Here is a 13155-nt window from a genome sequence, read left to right as displayed (position 1 = left end):
TGCATTTATGATGTGCTTTTATGTGTAGTAGCTATTGAACAATTTGTCAGTGTCATGTGCAGGAAGGTTCGAAACTGGAAGTCCCTTAAGGGCATCGTGTACCAGTCTTTGACAGTGTTGCTTACATGACCAACTTGCTTGTGATGTCTATTTGCGTTACTTGTAGATGCAAGATTAATATATTTGTATTTATGACTGTTCCCTCAGAGATATGTTTTTTTAGTGGTCTGAGATCACACTGGTTTAATCAAAGTCGCCAGAATACAAGGGAAGCATATTGCAGCTGTGTCTATTTAACTGAGGGGTCACACTGTTTGCCTTGATGATGATGATGATTGTATAATGATTGTGAAAATGATTGTAACACCATTACATATTTCGAGCATACACCTACACCAGTGTGTATTCCCAACATACACCTACACCAGTGTGTGTTCCCAACATACACCTACACCAGTGTATATTCCCTACAACATACACCTACACCAGTGTGTATTCCCAACATACACCTACACCAGTGTGTATTCCCAACAACATACACCAACACCAGTGTGTATTGCCTACAACATACACCTACATCAGTGTGTATTCCCTACAACATACACCTACATCAGTGTGTGCCCAACATACACCTACACCAGTGTGTATTCCCTACAACATACACCTACAGCAGTGTGTATTCTCTACAACATACACCTACACCAGTGTGTATTCCCTACAACATACACCTACATCAGTGTGTGTGCCCAACATACACCTACACCAGTGTGTATTCCCAACAACATACACCAACACCAGTGTGTATTCCCTACAACATACACCTACATCAGTGTGTGTTCCCAACATACACCTACCCCAGAGTGTATTCCCAACATACACCTACACCAGTGTGTATTCCAAACATACACCTACACCAGTGTGTGTTCCCAACTTACACCTACACCAGTGTGTATTCCCAACATACACCTACACCAGTGTGTATTCACAACAACATACACCAACACCAGTGTGTATTCCCTACAACATACACCTACATCAGTGTGTATTCCCTACAACATACACCTACAGCAGTGTGTATTCTCTACAACATACACCTACACCAGTGTGTATTCCCTACAACATACACCTACATCAGTGTGTGTTCCCAACATACACCTACACCAGTGTGTATTCCCTACAACATACACCTACATCAGTGTGTGTGCCCAACATACACCTACACCAGTGTGTATTCCCAACAACATACACCAACACCAGTGTGTATTCCCTACAACTTACACCTACATCAGTGTGTGTTCCCAACATACACCTACACCAGAGTGTATTCCCAACATACACCTACACCAGTGTGTATTCCCAACATACACCTACACCAGTGTGTGTTCCCAACATACACCTACACCAGTGTGTATTCCCAACATACACCTACACCAGTATGTATTCCCAACTTACACCTACACCAGTGTGTGTTCCCAACATACACCTACACCAGTGTGTATTCTCTACAACATACACCAACACCAGTGTGTATTCCCTACAACATACACCAACACCAGTGTGTATTCTCTACAACATACACCAACACCAGTGTGTATTTTCTACAACATACACCTACACCGGTGTGTATTCCCTACAACATATACCTACACAGTGTATATAGACTTATACATCAAAGTTACACCAATGTTCATGCAACCTGATTCATGGGTATATTGTTTCACAATTTACACATGTGCAGCAAGTCTTTTAAATAACAGGCCAGTGGTGATTGGCCAGCTGAACACTGTGTTTTAGTGAACATTGTTTGCATTCCAGTAGATCATAATACATTTACATGACTGTCTTGCATGTGATGTCTCAGTAAGCTCGCTTCTGTAACACACTGTTGAGATGCAGGTCAGATAGGGTCAGACACCATCATTTAACTATCCTTACAAACCCTGTCTGAATGTACCACATTGCAGACACAGTTAAACTTACAGTTCATGGGTAATGGTGTCGTAGTTGCATTGTAGTATTGTTTTGTTTGGAATATTTCAGTGAGTTACTGTTTATCAAAGAGTGCTGTGCATATTCTGTATTGACTGTGTTGTATGTATTAATACTCATGTTATATATCTGTTGACAGGAAATTAACGTTTTGGAGAATATACAATAGAAATCCCATCAAATGGTTTCTGTATCAGAAATGATCCATTATTGACAAGAATGTGTCCGTATTTCATCAGAACTCTGATGGAATACGTTTGTGAGAAAAAATTCCACATTGTGATAATGTAACTGCCTTTATTCCCAGAAGAACTGTTGAACCACAAATATATGATGATTAATCATGGGTCGTGCCAATCCTATATCAGAGACCAGCATCCAGACACACCTCATCTGTAGATCAAAGGCATTTGAGCTAAAACATGTCATCTTGACACAGGTGGTACGGGTGGCCCAGTCGTCTAAGGCGCCGCGATTCGCTGTGCAGAGTTGCGTCCCTTGGGCATGCCAGAAACCTTTGATTGTTCGAATCCCGGTTTCTAGGTTTGTCAGCACCATGCCCGTGCTCGTGGGTTTCACCAAAGTGGTAAACGTCTGATACCTGCATCACTCTGGGCTTTCCTCCATTATTAAGCTAGCACGCCGTGATATAACTGGAATAATATTATAAGCGGCGTTAAAGTCAACTCGCTCACTCACTCATCTTTAAACGACACAAACATTAAAAATTTCTTTTTTCTAAAAGGAAAGATTGAAAAGGAATTCTATTCAAGGATATGTCCCCTGCAATACCACATGTCTGTGTCAACAAACACATCATATTTTATTTGTCTTTGAATTTGAATTTAACATGGTATGCAGATGTTTAAGGTAGGAACAGATCTCTAACCCAAGACAAAGAATAATACTTTTAAGGTTTATCTTCTGTGTGGACTTTTACAATAAACACGTTACAATTCACTTTGTGCAACTATATAGTACATAATTCGCGTCACATTTTTGCAAGTGAATAAAACAATTCTCTGATATTATTTTGTCTTGTCATCCTTCTGCTGATCCATCTGCGTCCAAGTGTGACCTGGTCGTCCAAGGAACGAACATTTGAAGTAAAGACTTCTTGCTCGCCTGATTATGTTTCTAGGTTTGTCAGCACCATACCCGTGTCCTGGATCTCACCTAACTGGTAAACATGCTGTGATATAACAAAGATTCTTGAAAGGAACGGTTAGCAAACCTCAGTCACTAACTCACTGTTGATCCACCAATCCATCCTAGTGTATAACATGTCGTGATCGCACAATTTGGACTGAACACAGTTAATTCCTTATTTGGCGACAATGTCAGGTTAGGCACCCATGTCAGAGAATGGATCTCACACAATCTGGAAGGAACACACTAGATCCTTGTTTGGCGACAATGTCAGGTTAGGCACCCATGTCAGAGAATGGATGTCACACAATCTGGAAGGAACACACTAGATCCTTGTTTGGCGACAATGTCAGGTTAGGCACCCATGTCAGAGAATGGATCTCACACAATCTGGAAGGAACACACTAGATCCTTGTTTGGCGACAATGTCAGGTTAGGCACCCATGTCAGAGAATGGATGTCACACAATCTGGAAGGAACACACTAGATCCTTGTTTGGCGACAATGTCAGGTTAGGCACCCATGTCAGAGAATGGATGTCACACAATCTGGAAGGAACACACTAGATCCTTGTTTGGCGACAATGTCAGGTTAGGCACCCATGTCAGAGAATGGATGTCACACAATCTGGAAGGAACACACTAGATCCTTGTTTGGCGACAATGTCAGGTTAGGCACCCATGTCAGAGAATGGATCTCACACAATCTGGAAGGATCACACTAGATCCTTGTTTGGCGACAATGTCAGGTTAGGCACCCATGTCAGAGAATGGATCTCACACAATCTGGAAGGAACACACTAGATCCTTGTTTGGCGACAATGTCAGGTTAGGCACCCATGTCAGAGAATGGATGTCACACAATCTGGAAGGAATACACTAGATCCTTGTTTGGCGACAATGTCAGGTTAGGCACCCATGTCAGAGAATGGATCTCACACAATCTGGAAGGAACACACTAGATCCTTGTTTGGCGACAATGTCAGGTTAGGCACCCATGTCGAAGAATGGATGTCACACAATCTGGAAGGAACACACTAGATCCTTGTTTGGCGACAATGTCAGGTTAGGCACCCATGTCAGAGAATGGATGTCACACAATCTGGAAGGAACACACTAGATCCTTGTTTGGCGACAATGTCAGGTTAGGCACCCATGTCAGAGAATGGATGTCACACAATCTGGAAGCAACACACTAGATCCTTGTTTGGCGACAATGTCAGGTTAGGCACCCATGTCAGAGAATGGATGTCACACAATCTGGAAGGAACACACTAGATCCTTGTTTGGCGACAATGTCAGGTTAGGCACCCATGTCAGAGAATGGATCTTACACAATCTGGAAGGAACACACTAGATCCTTGTTTGGCGACAATGTCAGGTTAGGCACCCATGTCAGAGAATGGATCTCACACAATCTGGAAGGAACACACTAGACCCTTTTTTGGTGACAATGTCAGGTTAGGCACCCATGTCAGAGAATGGATGTCACACAATCTGGAAGGAACACACTAGATCCTTGTTTGGCGACAATGTCAGGTTAGGCACCCATGTCAGAGAATGGATGTCACACAATCTGGAAGGAACACACTAGATCCTTGTTTGGCGACAATGTCAGGTTAGGCACCCATGTCAGAGAATGGATCTCACACAATCTGGAAGGAACACACTAGATCCTTGTTTGGCGACAATGTCAGGTTAGGCACCCATGTCAGAGAATGGATGTCACACAATCTGGAAGGAACACACTAGATCCTTGTTTGGCGACAATGTCAGGTTAGGCACCCATGTCAGAGAATGGATCTCACACAATCTGGAAGGAACACACTAGATCCTTGTTTGGCGACAATGTCAGGTTAGGCACCCATGTCAGAGAATGGATCTCACACAATCTGGAAGGAACACACTAGATCCTTGTTTGGCGACAATGTCAGGTTAGGCACCCATGTCAGAGAATGGATGTCACACAATCTGGAAGGAACACACTAGATCCTTGTTTGGCGACAATGTCAGGTTAGGCACCCATGTCAGAGAATGGATCTCACACAATCTGGAAGGAACACACTAGATCCTTGTTTGGCGACAATGTCAGGTTAGGCACCCATGTCAGAGAATGGATCTCACACAATCTGGAAGGAACACACTAGATCCTTGTTTGGCGACAATGTCAGGTTAGGCACCCATGTCAGAGAATGGATCTCACACAATCTGGAAGGAATACACTAGATCCTTGTTTGGCGACAATGTCAGGTTAGGCACCCATGTCAGAGAATGGATCTCACACAATCTGGAAGGAACACACTAGATCCTTGTTTGGCGACAATGTCAGGTTAGGCACCCATGTCAGAGAATGGATGTCACACAATCTGGAAGGAACACACTAGATCCTTGTTTGGCGACAATGTCAGGTTAGGCACCCATGTCAGAGAATGGATGTCACACAATCTGGAAGGAACACAGATAGTTCCTTGTTTGGCGACAATGTCAGGTTAGGCACCCATGTCAGAGAATGGATGTCACACAATCTGGAAGGAACACACTAGATCCTTGTTTGGCGACAATGTCAGGTTAGGCACCCATGTCAGAGAATGGATCTCACACAATCTGGAAGGAACACACTAGATCCTTGTTTGGCGACAATGTCAGGTTAGGCACCCATGTCAGAGAATGGATCTCACACAATCTGGAAGGAACACACTAGATCCTTGTTTGGCGACAATGTCAGGTTAGGCACCCATGTCAGAGAATGGATGTCACACAATCTGGAAGGAACACAGATAGTTCCTTGTTTGGCGACAATGTCAGGTTAGGCACCCATGTCAGAGAATGGATGTCAAACAATCTGGAAGGAACACAGATAGTTCCTTGTTTGATTACTAAGTCTGGAAATAACCCAGGCCCAGGGGAACTTGAAACTTTGAAGAGCTGCCCAACAATTGCCACACCAAGCAAGGACTACTTTCTGCAAGTATAACAAAATTCTTACTTCATCTTCAGGGAGTATATTGGTATATTTAGAAACATACTTTGTAGGTCCCTGCATAAAACATGATGTTTTCATTTTGAATAATATTATGTTAAAATATGGATGATTTCATATTGGCCTTGTAGGTCCAAGGTCAAGTCATAATGGTCTGAGGCATGCTGTATTGGCCGAAGACAACGCCGAGGGCCAATACAGCCTGCCGAGGCCAGTACGACTGACCAGCAGAATAAAATCAAACCATTGGACATCATATACGAACGGAAGCAAATAATCCTGAGCACCATAAAATAATACATTAAAATAAAATTACCATGGCTATTTCGGAATCATGTCAGTTCGGTATCAACGGACTGGCAACACCAGGAATTGACGACGTTCTTGGTCGTCACGTCGGCTAGATAATCATACCTGGCTGGTTCACCTGCGACTTGGCATCCCTCAGCTTCCCTGGCTGAATGCCAATTAGTTCAAGGACTGTGAGGAAACAATTGCGTGGACATAATATTCGACCACGGGGACCAGCTGTACGTCCAATGTTGCTGCCACGTCATGGAACAGCTTGCCGGGCATGGACAAGACAAAATCTGAGGCTCGGGTAACAGGACTGGAGGTGAGTCCTCTTCACAGACGTCGGATGGAACGTTCCGCTGAGCTGACGCGTGTGTTCAAAGTGTTAAACGTTCTGCATTCGGAGTTGGAGGGTAATGGTGCGATGGGGCTTCACTTCACATCACAGGACCCTCTAGTGATCATCAATAGCAATTTGACAGGTCCACGGTACCGTGACGACGAAGTAACCCTTTCCCTCGTTCATTCATGGACGTCACAGCACTTTACAGCATGGCAATGCACGCCCTCACATTGCACGATTGGTCAAAGACTTCAGTGGACAACATCCCCACACTCCCAATTGCGTGGATCGATACTCATGATATCAATCACTGTATTGTCTGGTCCAGACCCGATTATTTACAGACCGCCGTTATATAGCTGGAATATTGCTGGGTGCGGCGTTAAACAACAAACCAACAACCAACTCCCTTGTGCTGCTGTTTCGCCAGATCTGTCGCCCATCGAACATGTGTGGGATGAGATGAAACGTCTTTTACGCCTACTCCAAACCAACCGGTGATGTTGGTCCAGATCCGACAGGCCTTGGTACAGGTCTGGAATGACATCCCACAGGTCTTACTTTACCATCTTGTGTCGTCAATGAGACGCCGTTGACAAGCTTGTGTCACTGCTAATGGCGGCCATACCCGATACCGACTTGTGACAGATAACCCCACACCTTTCAGCCTGAGATAACGTGTACAGGGACATGGATTGATACTCACGAGGAATACATGTTCATGGATATCAATATGATGTTCGGCAGCAAAATCATTTCCTGACATATCTAGTGAGTTAAATGTTAAAATAACAGCAGCAATATCTCGGCCATAAATAAACTTGTCGTGTTTCTATTACGGTTCATCACTTAAGAATGGAATTATGATACTCTGGATAACAGAGGATGACTATGAGAGGAAACACAGGAACAGAGCTGACAGACCAATCGTCCAAGTTGGAACCCATCTTCCCGAGGCAAGGGAGTTAACTGACTTTAAAAGTCCAGTTTCGACCCTTACCGAACTAGGCTGGAATTCCTGGGCTCTATTGTAGCGCCACCAGTGGCTATTACGAGTTATGTCCCTTCAATGCATCTCCTTTGGACCAATCAGATTCCACCTCTCGTATCACTTGCATTTGTTTCAAACAAAATGGGGGCGCCCAGTCAAGACGATCTGATTGATAATCAAGATCTATATTGTGATAAAACGGGTCTTACACCGCGAAGTGCATCAAATCACATGAGCACCTTGATTATAAACATGAAACAATCAGACAACATAATTATTTGAGTTATCCAGAGAACCTTGAGTAATAAGAAGGTGAATATTTGAACAGCTCCAGCCTTTGGTGTTTACATTTCACAACTTCTGAACTCCAGTTTTATAGTGCTAGCCCACTGAGGTACCATGCCGCAGTTTAACATGAATATCCTACTCAGACACAGTATACTGTCTCCGAGCCGACCAGTCCTTGTTTAAGCCCCTTAATGCCGAGCACCAGGAAGGGTAACAACAAGTACCATCTTTTAACGTCTATTGGTATGACGCGGCCGGGAATGGAACCCCGGATCTTCCGCTCTCCGGGCGGACGCTCTACCACAAGACCACGGAGGCAGTCCTTTGTATGGTAGACGCTGGTTTTACGCTGCTTTTTAACAATATTCCAGCAATAGCACGGCAGGGGACACCAGAAATGTGCTTCACACATTGTACCCATTGTACCACCTGGGTCTTCAGTCTGACAAGCGAACACTTTAATCACTAGGATACCCCACCGCCCCTAGTATGGCAGAGTGAGAACAGTTGATTGTGATGTGACAAGCATGATGTCATACAAGGGTTATAGCATTCACTATGCTACATCCTACTGATATGAGCATAGCCTGTGTATACCATTTTACTTAATCAGAGGCTTTATTCATGACATTCTTCTAAAATAACAGTTATTGAGGTGGCAGGAAATATTGAATTTTTTCACATTGTACCAAAATAATTCATTATGTACATGCGTCCAAAGTATTACGATAGCATTAAGTCGTGTGTACTTCCAATAATACAATTACGGATATTTCCCATCAGTAAATCTGGAGTAAGGCAAGGAGAGAACTTATCCCCTCTGCTCTTCTCGAGTTTTCTCGAAAGATGAGTGAGTGAGTAAGGTTTGACTCCGCTTTTAGCAATATTCCAGCAATATCACCGCGGGGGACACCAGAAATGGGCTTCACACATAGTGCCCAGGTCTTCGGCGCGACGAGCGAGCGCTTTAATTTCTTCAGGCTAAACAAACAGACAAAAAGAAGCTCATCGGATGTCGTCATTTGGAAATATTTATATGATTGTTATAGTTTAATAATAAAAGAGTATCCATGAAAGCATTTTCGGATTTCGGATTGCGTCGATAATACGATTACTACTCCCTTGTTGTCATCCACGTTTTCTGGTATACCCCTACACTTGTGTGTATTTGTCGTCATTCACTTGATGCTCAGTTAATCAATTTATTTCAGGTATAATTAGTGGTAGCACCGCTCAGAATACATGATAAAGGTTCCAATTTGGCATTTATTGTGTCTGGGGTAGTTATTCAATCTAAATCCAGGTTTCAAGTGAGGTGAAATGTGTGTTATGTACAGTGCAGTCAATAAAACATGACTTTCTCGGTTTGGTAAGATCGTGAGAATATCAACTGGCGTACGGTTACTGGTACGTCAATTGTCTGGGCGCTGCACGTGGCAAACACGTACGCCAGTTGATATTCTCACGATTTTACCAAACTGAGAAAGACATGTTTTTTGACTGCACTGTATTTTTAAACTCCCGGACGTCTGATGAAACCTACCGGACATTTCTAGACGTCTGATGAAACCACCCGGGCGTTTCCAGACGTCTGATGAAACCACCCGGACGTTTCCGGACGCCCCCGGACGTTCCCGGGCGTCATCGGACGTTAAATAGTAGGACCCCCGAAACGATATATATTTTTTAAAATATGTGATTGTTACAGAGACACATGACATCGAATAAGTTTCTTTGTACAGCTGCAGAAGTGTGGGATATTGTTCCTTTGTGTGGATATTCACGGATACATTCCTCGAAAAAGGAAGCTGCCTGAAATTATACACATAAATTTGGTAGGTTGTAATTATGATATTTGCATTTTGTTTTCCTTCATTTGCTGTAGCATTGGACAGATTCATTCCTGTTCCTCTACGTCTTGGTTGGGAAATTCTACGATGCGCGATAGACGTTGTTTTCACAAGTCTTTTCCTTTGTAAGCGGGTATATATTACAGTCAATTTGTAAAATGTGATTCTCTCAGGCAATTTATAAAATGTGTAAATATTTCAGTCATTTTGACTGAAAAATCTGTCCATTTCTTTAACAGATTGACTAAAACTGATTAAGACGATAAAAAGGGCCTATAAACATCACAATAGATTATTATATAGGATTAGTAGCCAAACAATATAGAAATGTACTTTTCATCGTAACATTTTCAGTCTCTTGGTGATGATATTAAACATAAAAATGTTTGGAATTCGTTATCATAATAATACAGATGGACATATTTTTCAGTCAATTTGTAAAATAACCGAATATTCAGGCTTTAAATAAATTTCCTAAGTGAAAATTTTGAACATTTTGACTGTTAAAAATATAAACACGATAAAATAAGCAATGCTCAGGAGAAATATGTATTTTGTGTTGTAAGTCAAAATAGTGTAAACGAAAATCGCACAATTACCCAGCAAGTCACTTATCAAAAGTTCGTCACCATTACTGATGCTACCCACAGAGATACCTACATTTCTTTACTATTTCCAAAACTGTATTTCATTTTGTTGATAGATGTTACCATACTATCAATAAAAGTGACAAATGCGCTTACGAATTGCGCAGCACAGGTCGCGAACTAATCTAGGTTTCTGCTATTTCATCCGGGTACTCACGGGAAAAAAAATAACAAAGGCAACAACCAGCCCCGGGGAATTGCTTTAGATCAGTGTTCCTTTAATGATATTTAAACATGTTACTAGTATTAGCGTGTGCTTGGTGAGTGTATGTCTGTGTGTCTGTGTTGATCTGGGACATTTATGTATTCGGTAACGTGGATTGTTTGTTATTGATTTGATAATAGATTAGATGTAACGTTTACGTGTGTAAATAGGAATGTCTTCATGGTGTAATTTATATCATGAACAGGATATCACAGGGGATTCAGTCATTGTGATCATCCAGATACTCCCCTTTGGGATTCAGGCATTGTGATCATCCAGACACACCCCAGTGGGATTCAGTCATTGTGATCATCCAGATACACCCCTTTGGGATTCAGTCATTGTGATCATCAAGATACTCCCCAGTGAGATTCAGTCATTGTGATCATCCAGATACTCTCCTGTGGGATTCAGTCATTGTGATCATCCAGATACTCCCCTTTGGGATTCAGTCATTGTTATCATCCAGATACTCCCAAATGGGATTCAGTCATTGTGATCATACAGAAACTCCCCAGTGGGATTCAGTCAGTGTGATCATCCAGATACTCCCCTTTGGGATTCAGTCATTGTGATCATCCAGATACTCCCCAGTGGGATTCAGTCATTGTGATCATCCAGATACTCCCAAATGGGATTCAGTCATTGTGATCATACAGAAACTCCCCAGTGGGATTCAGTCATTGTGATCATCCAGATACTCTCCTGTGGGATTCAGTCATTGTGATCGTCCAGATACTCCACAGTGGGATTCAGTCATTGTGATCGTCCAGATACTCCACAGTGGGATTCAGTCATTGTGATCATCCAGATACTCCCCAGTGGGATTTAGTCATTGTGATCATCCAGATACTCCCAAATGGGATTCAGTCATTGTGATCATCCAGATACTCCCCAGTGGGATTCAGGCATTGTGATCATCCAGATACTCCCAAATGGGATTCAGTCATTGTGATCATACAGAAACTCCCCAGTGGGATTCAGTCATTATGATCGTCCAGATACTCCACAGTGGGATTCAGTCATTGTGATCGTCCAGATACTCCCCAGTGGGATTCAGTCATTGTGATCATCCAGATACTCCACAGTGAGATTCAGTTATTGTGATCATCCAGATACTCCCCTGTGGGATTCAGTCATTGTGATCATCCAGATACTCCCCTGTGGGATTCAGTCATTGTGATCATACAGAAACTCCCCAGTGGGATTCAGTCATTGTGATCATCCAGATACTCCCCAGTGGGATTCAGTCATTTTGATCATCCAGATACTCCCCAGTGAGATTCAGTCATTGTGATCATCCAGATACTCCCTGTGGGATTCAGTCATTGTGATCATTCAGATACTCCCCTGTGGGATTCAGTCATTGTGATCGTCCAGATACTTCCCTGTGGGATTCAGTCACTGTGATCGTCCAGATACTCCCCTGTGGGATTTAGTCATTGTGATCGTCCAGATACTCCCCAGTGAGATTCAGTCATTGTGATCATACAGACACCCCCCAGTGGGATTCAGTCATTGTGATCGTCCAGATACTCCCCTTTGGGATTCAGTCATTGTGATCATCCAGATACTCCCCAGTGGGATTCAGTCATTGTGATCATACAGACACCCCCCAGTGGGATTCAGTCATTGTGATCGTCCAGATACTCCCCTTTGGGATTCAGTCATTGTGAATATCCAGATACTCCCCAGTGGGATTCAGTCATTGTGATCATACAGACACCCCCCAGTGGGATTCAGTCATTGTGATCGTTCAGATACTCCCCAGAGGGATTCACCGGGCATATTGTTTGTTTTGTCATACATGTACGATTCTGACTATTTGAAGAATCTGATTCAATATCATATTCGTTGTACAATATTTATATTAAATGTGTAAATGTAGCAATTAAAATGAAATATATAAACTTATAATTGTGAAATATCATAACATGAATAGCTCATAAGTGTAGTAGATTATATTTAATCTTCTTCGGTTTTGGGTGCATTATGTTGTGTATATTGTTTGATAGGCATTACTTAGAAGTTGATGGATGACAAAGTAGAGACAATTTATGTACAACAACTTCTTTATTTACTCTAAAGGCGACGCTATTATATAATAATCTGCGATAATTATCCAGGTAAACTCATTTCCTCTGTACTCCATCCCGCATCCGACCCGTGAAGATTCCGGGGTAGAAAAGGTCTTCAGCAACCCATGCTTGCCGTAAAAGGTGACTATGCTTGTCGTAAAAGGTGACTAACGGGATCGGGTGGTCAGACTCGCTGACTTGGTTAATGCATGTCATCGATCCCAATTGCGTGGATCGATGCTCATGATATTAATCACTGGATTGTCTGGTCCAGACTCGATTATTTACAGACCCCCGTCATATAGCTGGAATATTGCTGAGTGCGGCGTTAAACAACAAACT

This window comes from Haliotis rufescens, unplaced genomic scaffold (assembly GCF_023055435.1).
Source record: "Haliotis rufescens isolate VD_foot unplaced genomic scaffold, xgHalRufe1.0.p SCAF_2, whole genome shotgun sequence".
Taxonomy (NCBI): domain Eukaryota; kingdom Metazoa; phylum Mollusca; class Gastropoda; order Lepetellida; family Haliotidae; genus Haliotis; species Haliotis rufescens.
The sequence above is the reverse complement of the archived record's forward strand: the minus strand, read 5'-3'. Positions refer to the sequence as shown.